The following is a 12,294-nucleotide window of genomic DNA, read 5'->3' as shown; positions in this document are numbered from 1 at the left end:
AGTAGGGTAGAGGGTAGAAGCCAGGAGACCGAAAGTGGCTGTGAAAACAAGACAATGTTTTATTGCCAGGGAATGGATAAATTCAGCCTAGTAACTGGGGGTTCACAACACTGACCTACGGCCAGCAGGACACCCCCCATCTCCAGGTGTCCTAGCACCTCACGCACATTCCTGAAGCGTGACGGCCCAAGGGCTCTAGGGCATTTCTTCAGAGGTGTCGCCGCTGTCGTCGTCTTTGTTGTTGTCATGTTCCATTCTATAGGAGTTTATAAAAATATGCTAATGAGTGTGAATATAATGTAACTGCAGCATGCTTCATGCAAAAGGTCTCTTGTAAGGTATCATTACAAGGCTTATAATCTACTGAGTGTGGTCATCCTATTTGTATAAATGTATCACTTTTGTATCTGTATCTGAGTGGAAGGGAACAAATGGGGCAGCCATCGTGAGAAATCCACTAGCTACCACCTGAGCTGGAACAAAGGCTGGACCAGGGGAAAGGAGCGTGAGGAGGGCTCCAGGGAGGCACCGCAAGGCCCAGCCCAGCCCAGCGGCTCCCTTCAGCCCGTTCCTGGCTGAGCGGCTCCCTCCGGCCTGGTTTCGCTGGCCCCGGCCTGGCCCCAGCTGAGCGCCCCAGGCCTAGCCTGGTCCCAGCCTGGCCATGGCTATTTTGACCATATATGGCCTGTAATGTTATGGGTGTAATATAATATCTCATTGGAAGGCCACAGGGCCAGAAAGAGTTAATTAACTCACAGACTGACTTAATCCTTTAAAGACTGGTTAGGAAGATATGTAAAAATCCACTGACTTTCCTTTTGAAAGAGCCCGTGTGGATAGCTTTGAAAAGGTCTCAGATGGAGTAAGAGCTGTTAAGAAAGTTGAGCAGCTCTATAAGCAAGTGGCTGTGTTTGGCCAGCTGGTTGGGAAGACAATGGTGTTGGAACAGGAATGTCTCCATTCTGATTCTTTAAGTGAGCAGTCTGTGCTTCTGTGTTGATGCAAATTATTTGGCTGGCAGGGAGAAGAAAGACTTGCTAATGGCTGTTAGCAAAGAGAGCCCACCCCATCAGCCAGTGAATTCTGTTAAGCAAGAGAAATCAGGGTTTGATCCTTCAGAACAAGGAGGAAAGAGAGAACTTAATTTTGCAAAGGGAAGCCACAAGTTAACCCTAAAAGGCGCAAACCCCAATGGTATTGAGCCAAAGGTGTGGCATGATGACAAAAATGATTGTAGGTGGACACTTGCAATGAATTTGTTGTTATCGCTAATGGTAATTTTTGTAACTAATGTGTTGCTATGACCAAGAACTGTAAAAATGTTCCATCTAGGGTGACCAGATGTCCCGATTTTATAAGGACAGTCCTGATATTTGGGGTTTTTTCTTATATAGGCTCCTATTACCCCCCACCACTGTCCCGATTTTTCACAGTTGTTATCTGGTCACCCTAGTTCCATCCCTCCCTTTAAGAGGTCCCTGTGATCTAACCTGTCACAGCTTCTGTGCCTTCTATTTGTTTCCATCACGCTAGGCGTCTGGCTTTCAAGTCTTGCCTACAGGAGGCAGCCAGCCTGTTCTTGCTGGAATTTCTGGAGCTTGTGAGCTGAACTGGCAGCTCCAGCCTTTATAGGCAGAAGCTGGCTGGTGTGTCACACAATCTCTTTATTACTCGCTTGAGATGGGTCACCTGTTACTTGTGGCTCTGAATATGCATATAAGGAAAAATCCCAAAAGGTCTGACCATCTATGGCCATCAGGTAGCAGTGATATGGAAGTGCCATCACCACAGCGGTGACCATAAAGTCAGGTGTTTTGACCACCTATGGCCTGTGATGTTATGGGCGTAATATAATATCTTATTCAGCCAATCACTCAGACAAAGAAGTTGTTTATATCTGCAGAAGATAATGCTGCCTGCTTCTTGTTTACACTTCTCTGCACGAGATGTCACTATTGTTTCATTGGCAATGGAGTGTGATGTCACAGACTGTGTACATCACCATGTAATGACTGACTGCACCCACCACTTTTAAACCACTTGGTTTGCACCCATGCCCTTAATCCTGTCCTAAAATTACCTTTTCATGTCACTAAGCTCTCTTGTTGCTGTGGGGTACTGTAGGTGTGAGGCAGGGCGGGTTGGGAGAAGAAATATTCTTTATCTGAAGAAGTGATCTGTATGAGGAAAACATTTGAAAACTTGTTTACTGAGTAATGTGAGTTCTTCACTCTACCTGATGGCATTTCTCTGCTTGTAACATGAACTTGTGAACACCACATCCAAGCAATTCCAAAATTCCAGCAATATTCTAGGCATCAGTGAGCAGAACCGTATTGGTTTTGGTGAAAATTGGAACGGGAAATAGACCAGTCGTGCTTAAGTTAGGTTTGGCGCCTAACTCCTATTGAAATCGGTGGGTGTTATGCACCTAACCTGCCGGTGGGATTTCAAAAGCATCTTTAAGCATCTGTTTGCATCTTAAGCACCTAAATACCTTTGAAAATCTGGTCCTTCATCTCTGCCTCAGTTCCCCATCTATAAATGGAGGTTAATAATACTTTATCCTACTGTTTGCCTATCTTGTCTATTTGTTTAGATTGTATTTGAGGCACGGGACAATCTCTTACTATGTTTTTGTAATGGGACCCTGAATTTTGGTTGGCACATCTAAACACTACCATAAAACAAAAAATGATCAGCCCCATAATATAAAGGCCCACCAATGATCTATTTTTCAGGGCAAGTCACAGGCCCAGCTGCCTCAGAGGAAAGTCTGAGAAACACAATATCAAACAATTATGGATTAACCTGCCCATAGGAGAAGTTTCTTCCTGACCCCTATCAGTTGGTGGTAGGCTTAGATCCTGAAGCATGAGGATTTATATCCCTTCTACATTTTGTATCCCAGCGAAGTTTGGATGATATGGTCCATATAAATGTCTAATCCTTTTCTGAATCAGCAGCGTCTCACCCAGGAAACTCAACGCCAATATCCTGAGGAGACAGAGACACACACAATCAGACAGAGACTGAGGGCTCCCCCCGGCCTTTAGCAACAAGTGAAACCCCCTCCCCACAGGGCCAGGGCCTGATCTGATTCGCCCCCATGTTAATCCAGCCCCCCCGCCTGGTGACAGTGAGTGGGGGGGAGTGACAGAGGAGGGGGGATGGGGTGAGCGGGCGGGGCCGCGGGGGAGGCGGATCCCGGGTCGCTCTGCGGTTCAGTCAGTGACCGGGGTGACGAGGCTGCAGCCCTGAACTGCGACAATCCCGCCCCTGGGTCCCTGCGCCCGGGGCGGACATCGCCCGCCCCGCGCCCCAGGCCGCCGCGTGTGGGGCTGCTCCGGGGCAGGGGCTGGGCCTGGAACTGGGGTCGGAGCCCCGGCCCCCGGACCGGCCCCGCTCTGGGACCCCAGCAGCGCCGGGCGGGTCCCACTGGTGCCCAGCGGGGACTGAGCCGCGCAGCCCCGGGCCGCGAGCGGGATTCGAATCCCAACGGCCGCAGCGCGCGCCGGGGGGGCGGGGCAGCGAAGCCTCGGCGGGAGGGAACCTCCCCCCACGCGCCGAGTCTCTGTCCCGCGCTCTCTCCGCCAATCAGGGAGCGGGGAGGGGCGCGGCGAAGTGACGAATTACGGCCCCTCCTCCCAGAGAGGCCGCCTGAGAGAGATAGAGAGAGAGAAAGAACTACGCTTCCCAGAGTGCACCGGGAAGGGGCGCGTTGTCTGAGCAACCGGCCCGTCACTTCCGCTTTTAGACGAGCCAGGAACTACAACTCCCAGCCTGCCCGGGGACGCCTCCGTCCTCTCCAGCCATGGTGTGGGGGGGTCCCTGGGTCCACCTGACCCCGCCCCCCCCCCCCCCCGCAACGCATCTCCTCCTCCCCGCCCCGCCCCCCAGAGAGCCCCGCCCCGCCCCCCCCGTGCAGGGTATGAAGCCCCGCCCCCGGCACAAAGCGGCTGGTCGGGGCGGGGCCGGGCCGGGTCTGGCTCTGTCCCGGCGGGGCTGGAACCACGTGTCCGCCCCGCGGGGATGTTCCCGGCGCCGCCTGTTCGCCGGGGCTGTAACCCCGCCCCGCCCGCCCGCCGCCCGCGCGCCGCGCTGGGTGTGAGCGGGTCTGGGTGGGTGCGCCGGGCTTCGGCACCGGGGGAGTCCGGCTCCAAACACCCGCTGCAGGGACAGTGACACCCCGGACAGACCCGCCCCGGCCGGAATGAGTCCTTCCCAGCCCCCACTGTGCCCGCCCCCAAAGCCCCGCCCTGCCCCCGCTGTGCCCGCCCCAAAGCCCTGCCCCTGCCCCCGCTGTGCCCGCCCCCAAAGCCCCGCCCCGCCCCCCGCTGTGCCCGCCCCAAAGCCCCGCCCCTGCCCCCGCTGTGCCCGCCCCAACACCCCGCCCCTTCCCCCCAAGCCCTGCCCCTGCCCCGCCCCTTCCCCCGAGAGCCCACCCACATGCTTCCCCTTTACCCCGAGACCCTGCCCTCACAGCGCCTCTTCCACCAAGTCCCCAATGCCACACTGCCCATTTCCCCCTGAGTCCCCACCCCTGCACCACCCATTCACCCGAGACCCCACCCACACAGTGACCCGAGACCCCGCCCTCCCATTGCTCCCTCTCCTGAGACCCCGCCCCTGCACCACCCAGTAGCAGGCCAGACCCCGCGGGTCGGGAGGGGGAGAAACATGCTGTGCTCTGCCACAGACTTCCCGGGTGTCCTTGGGCATATCACTCAGCCTCTCTGGGCCTCAGTTCTCCTATCCAGGAAATGGGGCTGGTGGCGCTGCCCGCCCTCGCACGAGCTGGGAAGAGAACTACCCTGTGAATTAGGAAGATGCTCCCAGTCCCCCTGCTCTCACCTCTAGACCCCCCTCTGCTCCCAGAGCCAGGGATAGAACCCAGAGGTCCTGGCGCCCAGCCCCCTCCCTGCTCTGACCACTAGACCTCACTCCCCTTTTAGGCTCACTGCCTTTTCTATCCACCTGTCCATCCCTTTGCTGCAGGTTTCTGGGGTGTCACCCCTGCTCTGCACTCCCCCAGTGCAGCCCCAGGCCTTTCTTCCCCCAACCACACATCCTCTCCCCCTCATGCTGGATCATCTGCTTGGCCCCCCACCGCCTCTCGGGGTGCGCTGTGCGGCGTGGCTGGGGATTGTGCAATGGCCCAGCACCAGGCAACACAGAACGTAAACCACAGGCCCTGCCCCACCTCACCTGAGCTGCTCTCCAGGTGCATCGGAGCCCAGCACCTTGCACCTGTGCTTTCCTGCTCCACGAGGGGCGAGCTACAGTCCCCACCACGTTCCGCAGAGGGGAGAAGGGTCAAGCCAACCAGCCCATTTAGGATGGGGGAATCAACACCCTTTTTTCTGCACAGCCACTGACCATCAGCAGGATTCCTCCTCCCTCCTGTGCTTCAGTGCGACTAAATCTCCGCACCTAGACAGCCGGTCCATCCGCTGCACCCCAGTCCCCCTTACCTAAGCCTCCCTGCCAAAGGCCTGCACCTGACCCCATAGAATTAAGTCTCATATGTCTTTGGGATCTCAACTTCTTGTGCCCAGAGAGTCTCAGCCCCTCAGTAGATGATCTTAGTCTGAGAAACATAGTGTCTGTCTTCTCCAAAGAAGTACTTGGAGAGAGTTTTCTTATGTGACCATGTGGCCTAATGGATAAAGTATCTGACTTTGGATCAGGTGATTGAGGGGTCAAGTCCCGTTGTGCTTGTGCAGTTTTACCTTCATGCTGAAAGTCCTGCTCCCTTCAGGGCTGGAACCTCTTCTTGGCCACTCAGGCCAATGCTCTGGCTTCAGCAAGAGACCCGGGGAAGGAGTTGGGGGGTGGGCGTCACAAAGGCTGGGGCATGAGCCCCAGGTGCTTCCAGTCTCGCCTTTGCCATTCCTGACTTGCCAAAGAAAATGGGCATCTGCCCAGGCTAGCATGTAGAGCAGTTTCCCTCTTCCAAATGTGCATCTGTCCCTGTGCTTGAGGGGGTTTGCTAAATAGCACCGTGGGAGCTTGGGTGTTTCTCTGCTTCTCGCCAGCTGGGGAAAAGCCTCTTCGGATAAAATCTCCTGCCCCACTGCAAAAGTGAGCACGGAGAGTGGGAACGGTTAGAGGCCCCACCGGGGGGGCTGGCCCTGCTTTCCTACCGTCTTCTGATGTTGGCCACAGACCATCAGCAGCCGCTGCGCATGCTGATCTGTGGGTGGCCTTCAGTGGGGGTTTGGCATGGCAGGGAGCAGGCTGGCCAGGGGTCTTTGTCGCTGTCTGCTGGCCATGCATAGGCATGGTCCTCCCCTCCTCTGAACAACCAGAGTTAGTCTGTGCTTGAAAAGAGAGACACAGGAGACTCAAGACAAGAGGGTGAGAAAGATTGAGAAAGGACCTATGAAGACAGCCCACACAACAGGGACACTGCCTGGTGAAGGGATGTGGAGGCACCAAATTGCCCCATTTTTCCTGGTGCCCTATGCAGCTCCGTACTGCTCCAGCGGCCAGCCCGATCCCCCGACTGGCTGAGCCGGCCAGGAAAGCTGCCCCTGCTCCGCCTCTTCCCCCACGCCCCTACCCTGCCTCTTCCCACCCCTGCGCCATCCCATCTCCCCCCCCCCCACTCCGCCCCTTCCCCTGAGCTACATCCCGGTGGACTGCAGGAGGGATCAGGTGCACCCTGCACTCACCGGGCGGTGGGAAGTGGAACGACCTGGCCCCAGCCCGCTCTGCTCCACCAGCTCCCAGCTGCACCGCTGGTGATTGTTGGGGGGTGTTTCCCCACCCCACCCCCCAAGTTCCAAGGCTGGGAGCAGAGTGCAGTGGGCTGGGGCCGGATCACTCCACTTCCCGCCGCCCCGTGAGTGTGGGGTCGGGCCTGCCCTGCAATTCCCGGGCGGCGGGAAGTGGAGTGACCTGGCCACAGCCTGCTCCACTCTGCCAGCTCGGGCTGGGGGACGGGGGTGCCGTGTAGGGCACCAAAATGTCTAGGGACAACCCTGAATAGATCATTTTCCCACAGGGACTGATGGCTGTTAGAATAGCGATATTCAGGCTGCCTGGACAGGCCTAGACTGTAAGAACTTAGGTGTATTTTTATCACTTAGCTAGTGACAGGGGTATAAAACAAAGACCCAAAATCCCAGTCTGCCTGTGTCTGGGCCTTCTCTCCCTAGGAGAGTCTGAGCCCTTGTTCATAGGCTAAGGCCTTTGGCTAAGCAGCAGGGGCAGCCATAAGCTGGGAAGCGAACGGTCCCATCCTGACCTCCCAAACCCGTCACACTGAACTAAGGTGGGGTTGGGCTGTTAGGAAGACGATCCTGTCCCGATAGTGCCCATCACCACCAGATAAAGAAACAGATCTTAAGGGAGCATCCGGTCTGGCAAGAAATCCCTTCTCAATGGGTGTGGTTGGGAAACCCTCATTTCTGTAGGGTTTAGCTTTCTGGCCCCCACTTTTCTATTGTCAATCTGTCTGGTTCTCTAATTGTTTCTGTCTGCTGCAGAATTAATGTTGCTGGGTGTAAGTTAATTAGGGGAGTGGGATGTAATTGGTTAGAGAATTCTGTTACAATAGGTTAGAATTGGTCAGTTACAATGACTGGTTAAGGTCTAGCTGAGAATATTACTGTATAAACTGGGGTCAGACAGGAAGTAGAAGAGGAAATTGGAATCATGCTAACGGGGGGGTGGGAATAGGGAACGGGGAACAGGGACAGAGGCCAGGCTCTGTGGTGTCAGAGCTGGGAAGGGGGACGTGGGGTAAACACTCTGCAGTGTCAGAGCTCATAGACTCATCGACTTTAAGGTCAGAAGGGACCATTGTGATCGTCTAGTCCGACCTCCTGCACAGCGCAGGCCACAGACTCTCACCCACCCACTCCTGTAACAAACCCCTGGCCTATGTCTGAGCTAGCGAAGTCCTCAACTCGTCGTTTAAATACTTCAAGGTGCAGAGAATCCTCCAGCAAGTGACCCGTGCCCCACGCTGCAGAGGAAGGTGAAACCCCCCCAGGGTCTCTGCCAACCTGCCCTGGAGGAAAATTCCTTCCTGACCCCAAATGTGGTGATCAGCTAAACCCTGAGCGTGTGGGCAGGACTCACCCGCCAGCACCCAGGGAAGAATTGTCTGTAGGGATGTGGGGTAAACGCTCTGCGGTGTCAGAGCTGGGAAGGGAACAACGTGGAACAGACTCTGTCGGTCTATAGAGATAAGCCCGACTGGTGTGAAGGGCTTTGGAATCTGCTTGCTTGGAAACTAACCCCAGTAACCATCCCTTTGTCTGCGCTTCCGACTTCTGGCCTTTCGCTGCTTATTGATTGTGTGACAAGAGCCAAGGGCAGGGGAAGGGAAAGCCCTCTGACAATGGCTACTTGCTCCTCTCCCTCCAGGCTCAGGGGTCAAGGAGGGGCAGGACTCCAGGCTCTGCTTGAGGGATCCTGGCAAAGGGGCTGGGGGAGGGGGGAGAAAGGATGGTAGATTCTCATCTGTGCTCTGGAGAGGAGGTAACAAGTGAAGGGGGTGTTTTTGACTCCTCCCCTCCTCAGGGTCCCCAGGGCTGGAATTCTACCTTCCACAGGGCCAAATAAGGGGGTGAAACCATTTGGCTAATGAAAACCAGTGCTCCAGGTGAGGCTTGAACTCACAGCCTCAGCATAGCTCCTCTCAGCACTGCCCTATAAGTACTATGTGCTAACCAATTGCACCACTGGAGCACCTGTTAATGGGGATTCTCCAAACCCCCTAGGTTGATACAGGCAAGGAGTGACCCCAAAACATTCTCAGTGGGGTTGAGAGCAGGTAGCGACAAGTGTTGTACTCGGTGGGGTGGATTCTTCTTAAGGGTTCCAGGCCCCATTTGACCCTTTTGTTCTTCCCTGTGTAATAACAGAGCTGGTTAAGACTCAATGGAGAGTCTTGCTGCAGACCAACAGATCTGAAATCACTGATAACCAGCTCTAAGCATTAGTCTTGCTTTGGGACAGTGTCTCTCATGCAACGAACTGCCCAGTCTGTGCTCGCAGTGAGGCTCCCTCACTAACAGCTGAAATCAGGGAGAGCTGTGTGAAGTGCAGGGCCCCAGGGGGGCCTGAACAGGGGGGAACAACACCCCAGGACTTTAAAAAATGGGGGGGCTCTGCCCTGCCACTTTGTAATGACCGTAAGGGCGAGTGGGGGGGGGAGGGGACGGAGAGCAGTGAGCGGGAAGTGGGGTCTTGGGGGAAGAGGCAGCGTAGGAGCGGGGCCTTGGGGAGAAGGGGTGGGGCAGGGGCGTGGCCTCGAGTAGAAGGGGTGGGGCTACTGTTTGGGCTCTGGTGGCCGCTACTTTTAGGGAGCCTGTTCCGCTCCTGGTGGGACCACAAGACGTCCCAGAGCAGAGAGGGTGGCCAGCAGAGCGGTGACAGGGGGGAACGGCAAGTGGCCGGCAATGTGGCCAGACAGCGGAGGGAGAAAGGGGCTTTCCCCCCAGGAGGTGAGAGGTGAACTCTGGGTTTTCACTGACCCAGGACAGCAGCTGTGGGTGAGGTGCAGTGAAGGGAGGGGCACATCCACAGAGCTTCTGGGGTCTGGATTTAGGAGCCCGAGGCAAAAGGCCACTGCCCAGCGCACTGTGGGGGGGGGGTGTTTTGCTCATAGTGTTGTGTTATGAATCCTGATTGTGGTGTTTTCACAAGTTAATACAAGGTGATTTTCTTCCTTTTTATTAAAGTTTCTTTTCTACACTCAGTGGTTGTGAGTGGGGAAAGTATCACCTCTTAGAGGCACCCAGTGGCCAGGGTTAGTTTCCCCAGGTTACTGGGTGGGGGCTTAGGCAGATTGTGTGTTGTATTGTTGAAGAGGAGCCCCAAGCACCCAGACAGGGAACTGTAACTTCAACCTTCACAGTAAGAGCCAGAGGTGCTGCCAGCTGAGCTAGCCAGGCTGCCTAAATGTATTAACCCCTTTCACCGCAAGAGCAAACACCGGGTACTGTGCTTCTCAGCAGCTGGGAAAAAGCCTCTTGGGGGAAATATCTCCTGCCCCACCGCCAAAAGGAGCCCCTGGAGTGGGAACGGTCAGAGGCTCCACTTGGGGGCTGGTCCTGCTTTCCTACCACCTTGTGATGCTGGCCGCTGAACGAATGCTGGTCTGTGAGTGGCCTTCAGTGGGGGTTTGTCATGCCAGGGAGCAGGGAGCAGGCTGGCTGGGTGTCTTTGTGGCTGTCTGCTGGCCACACCTAGGCATGGTCCTGCCCTCCTCTGGCCCTGCCCTTGGTTGATCTGTGGCTTTTAAGCCTTCCCTTGGAGCCATCAGCACCAGCCGCCTCTGCTCTAGGTGCCCAGAGGAGGAGAGGTGCTGGGCTCCAGCCTGGGACTCTGCCTCCATCCTACCTAGCCCTGACTATGAAGCCTGGCCCTGGCCCTCCTTCCTTCAAGTGCCAGGTAGACAAGAAGTAACGTGGCTGCAAGCAAAATGGCCAAACTTGTGGGCCTCATGTGAAGCAGCAAGAATCCCAACCACCTGGTCAAACCACAGGCATCAGGGTCACAAGTTCTAGAGCCCCAACCCATTGTGGCCATCACAACCCAAGACCTGGCTCCAGTGGGTGAGTCACCCAGCAGGAGGGTGGAGACTGGCTCTTGCACAGCTGGAGACAGGGAAGTTGAGCCCTGGGAGCTCCAGGGCTTTACCACAAGCCAACACAAGGTCCCACTGAGATTTTAACTCAAATTGCAGGATTCAGAGTCCTGAGTGCTGCCCGTTACACCATGGGACCAGCTCATGCTGCCTTCTCTGCACATCGGTGACCCTCACAGGGCTGGCTCATGTAAGGGACTGTTGGCCCCTTACTAAAACTTAGTGGGGTTTTTGGTTGGCTAGTTCCCAGTCCCAATAGAGGGGGGAAGGGCCAATGGGAAATCAGGACCCTGAGACTGACAGTCCCCAGGGGCAATGGGGAGAGGCCAAAGCTCCAAGTTAGCCGGACTGACAGGCCAGGCAGTGTAATGAGGGAGTCACCAGGCCAGGGGGTCCCATCCTCCGTGGGAGCTGGAACTGCCCGGGCCAGAGTGGGGCAGAGCTAAGGAGAGAGCAGGAGCCCGAGAAGAGCCGGGGAGCAGAGCTGCACCAGCCAGGGAGAACCAGAGCTGATCTGTGCTGGGAGCCGAGCCGCAGCAGCACGAGCCATAGAAGCTGCCCAGGGAGCAGATCTGTGCGGGGAGAAGAGCTGCAGCAAGCGGAGCCAGAGGAGCAGCCCAGGGAGCTGGAGGCAGAGCCGCAGCAGCACTGGGGCTGGAGGTGGGTGCAGTGAGCAGCGTGGGAGAGCGAGGGGGACCCTGGGCAGAAGGCCCAGTGCAAGGAGATGCCACCCGTCAAGAGACCTTGCAGGCCAGACTTTTGGGGGTGGGGGGATCATATCCCCTACATGGGGGCTGACACTGGGAACAAGGGGCCTGTCACCTAGAGCACGTGGCCACTGCCAGAGCAAGTGTCCAGCCCGTGGTGTCCCTGCAGCACAGCCAGGGCCTGGGGAGGAGGCCTGGGACATGTGAGGGAGACACTGACCTGCCCTGACCCTCCAGAGACGCTGGTTGTGATCTCCCTGCGCCACAGAACAGGGTGACGTGTTTTCCTTTCCCATCTTTCCTTGTGTTTTACATTGATTGCTGGGTAGTAAATGGTGTTTGCTTGAAGCACATGCAGTGAGGAGTGGGTCAGGGAAGTGCCCAGAGTGGAGACACTGTAGCTCTGTTCAAGTGATCATGACAAGATTGGGAGTCATCAAACCCCCCAGGATTCCTGGTCCCAGCCTTGTTGGGGTTACGAGGTCTCTGCCACACACCAGAGTAGAAAGAGCGTCCTTGGGGTCAGGCAGCCTCTGGGTAAGGGGGTGGGGACTCAGATCCTTCCGCCAGCCAATTCCACCAGGGTCCTGTATAAACCAGGGAAGCTCCCCACAATAGCCAGACCTGAACCCCCCATACACTTGTGCTCTGTCCTCATTGCTTCTCTGTCTCTCTTCCCCCCATCTCTGCTGCTCCCCCTCTGGGCTCTCTCAGCACCTGGCCCCACAGCGCTTCCTGCCAACCAGAGACTGCGTGTTCTAGGCCTGCTCCTGTGGATGTGGCCTCTCTCCTGATTCCTGAGGAAAGGAACCTTTCCAGGAAATGGCCACAGCTTCTGGGAATCCCTGTGTGGCTGTGAACAGAGTTTGGCTCCTGGCACACAAGGCAACTTAAAAGCTGAGCGCCCAGACAGGGGCTTGAACCCTGGACCCTCAGAGTAAGAGCCTGATGCTCTACCAACTGAGCTACCTGGGCTTGTTG

General features: G+C 56.3%; 2 non-coding genes across 2 annotated transcripts; both read right to left on the bottom strand.

Moving 5' to 3' along the window:
* Positions 1-8,609: 8,609 nt before the first annotated feature.
* On the bottom strand, positions 8,610-8,703 carry TRNAI-UAU. The gene is made up of 2 exons: positions 8,666-8,703; positions 8,610-8,645 (listed from the first exon to the last, which is right to left on the bottom strand). It is a non-coding gene; the product is annotated as a tRNA-Ile (tRNA).
* Positions 8,704-12,215: 3,512 nt separating this feature from the next.
* Positions 12,216-12,288, bottom strand: TRNAK-CUU. The gene has a single exon. It is a non-coding gene; the product is annotated as a tRNA-Lys (tRNA).
* Between the last annotated feature and the right edge of the window lie 6 nt (positions 12,289-12,294).

This window comes from Mauremys reevesii, linkage group 12 (assembly GCF_016161935.1).
Source record: "Mauremys reevesii isolate NIE-2019 linkage group 12, ASM1616193v1, whole genome shotgun sequence".
In the NCBI taxonomy this organism is placed as follows: Eukaryota; Metazoa; Chordata; order Testudines; family Geoemydidae; genus Mauremys; species Mauremys reevesii.
This window is presented reverse-complemented; position numbering and strand designations above follow the sequence as displayed.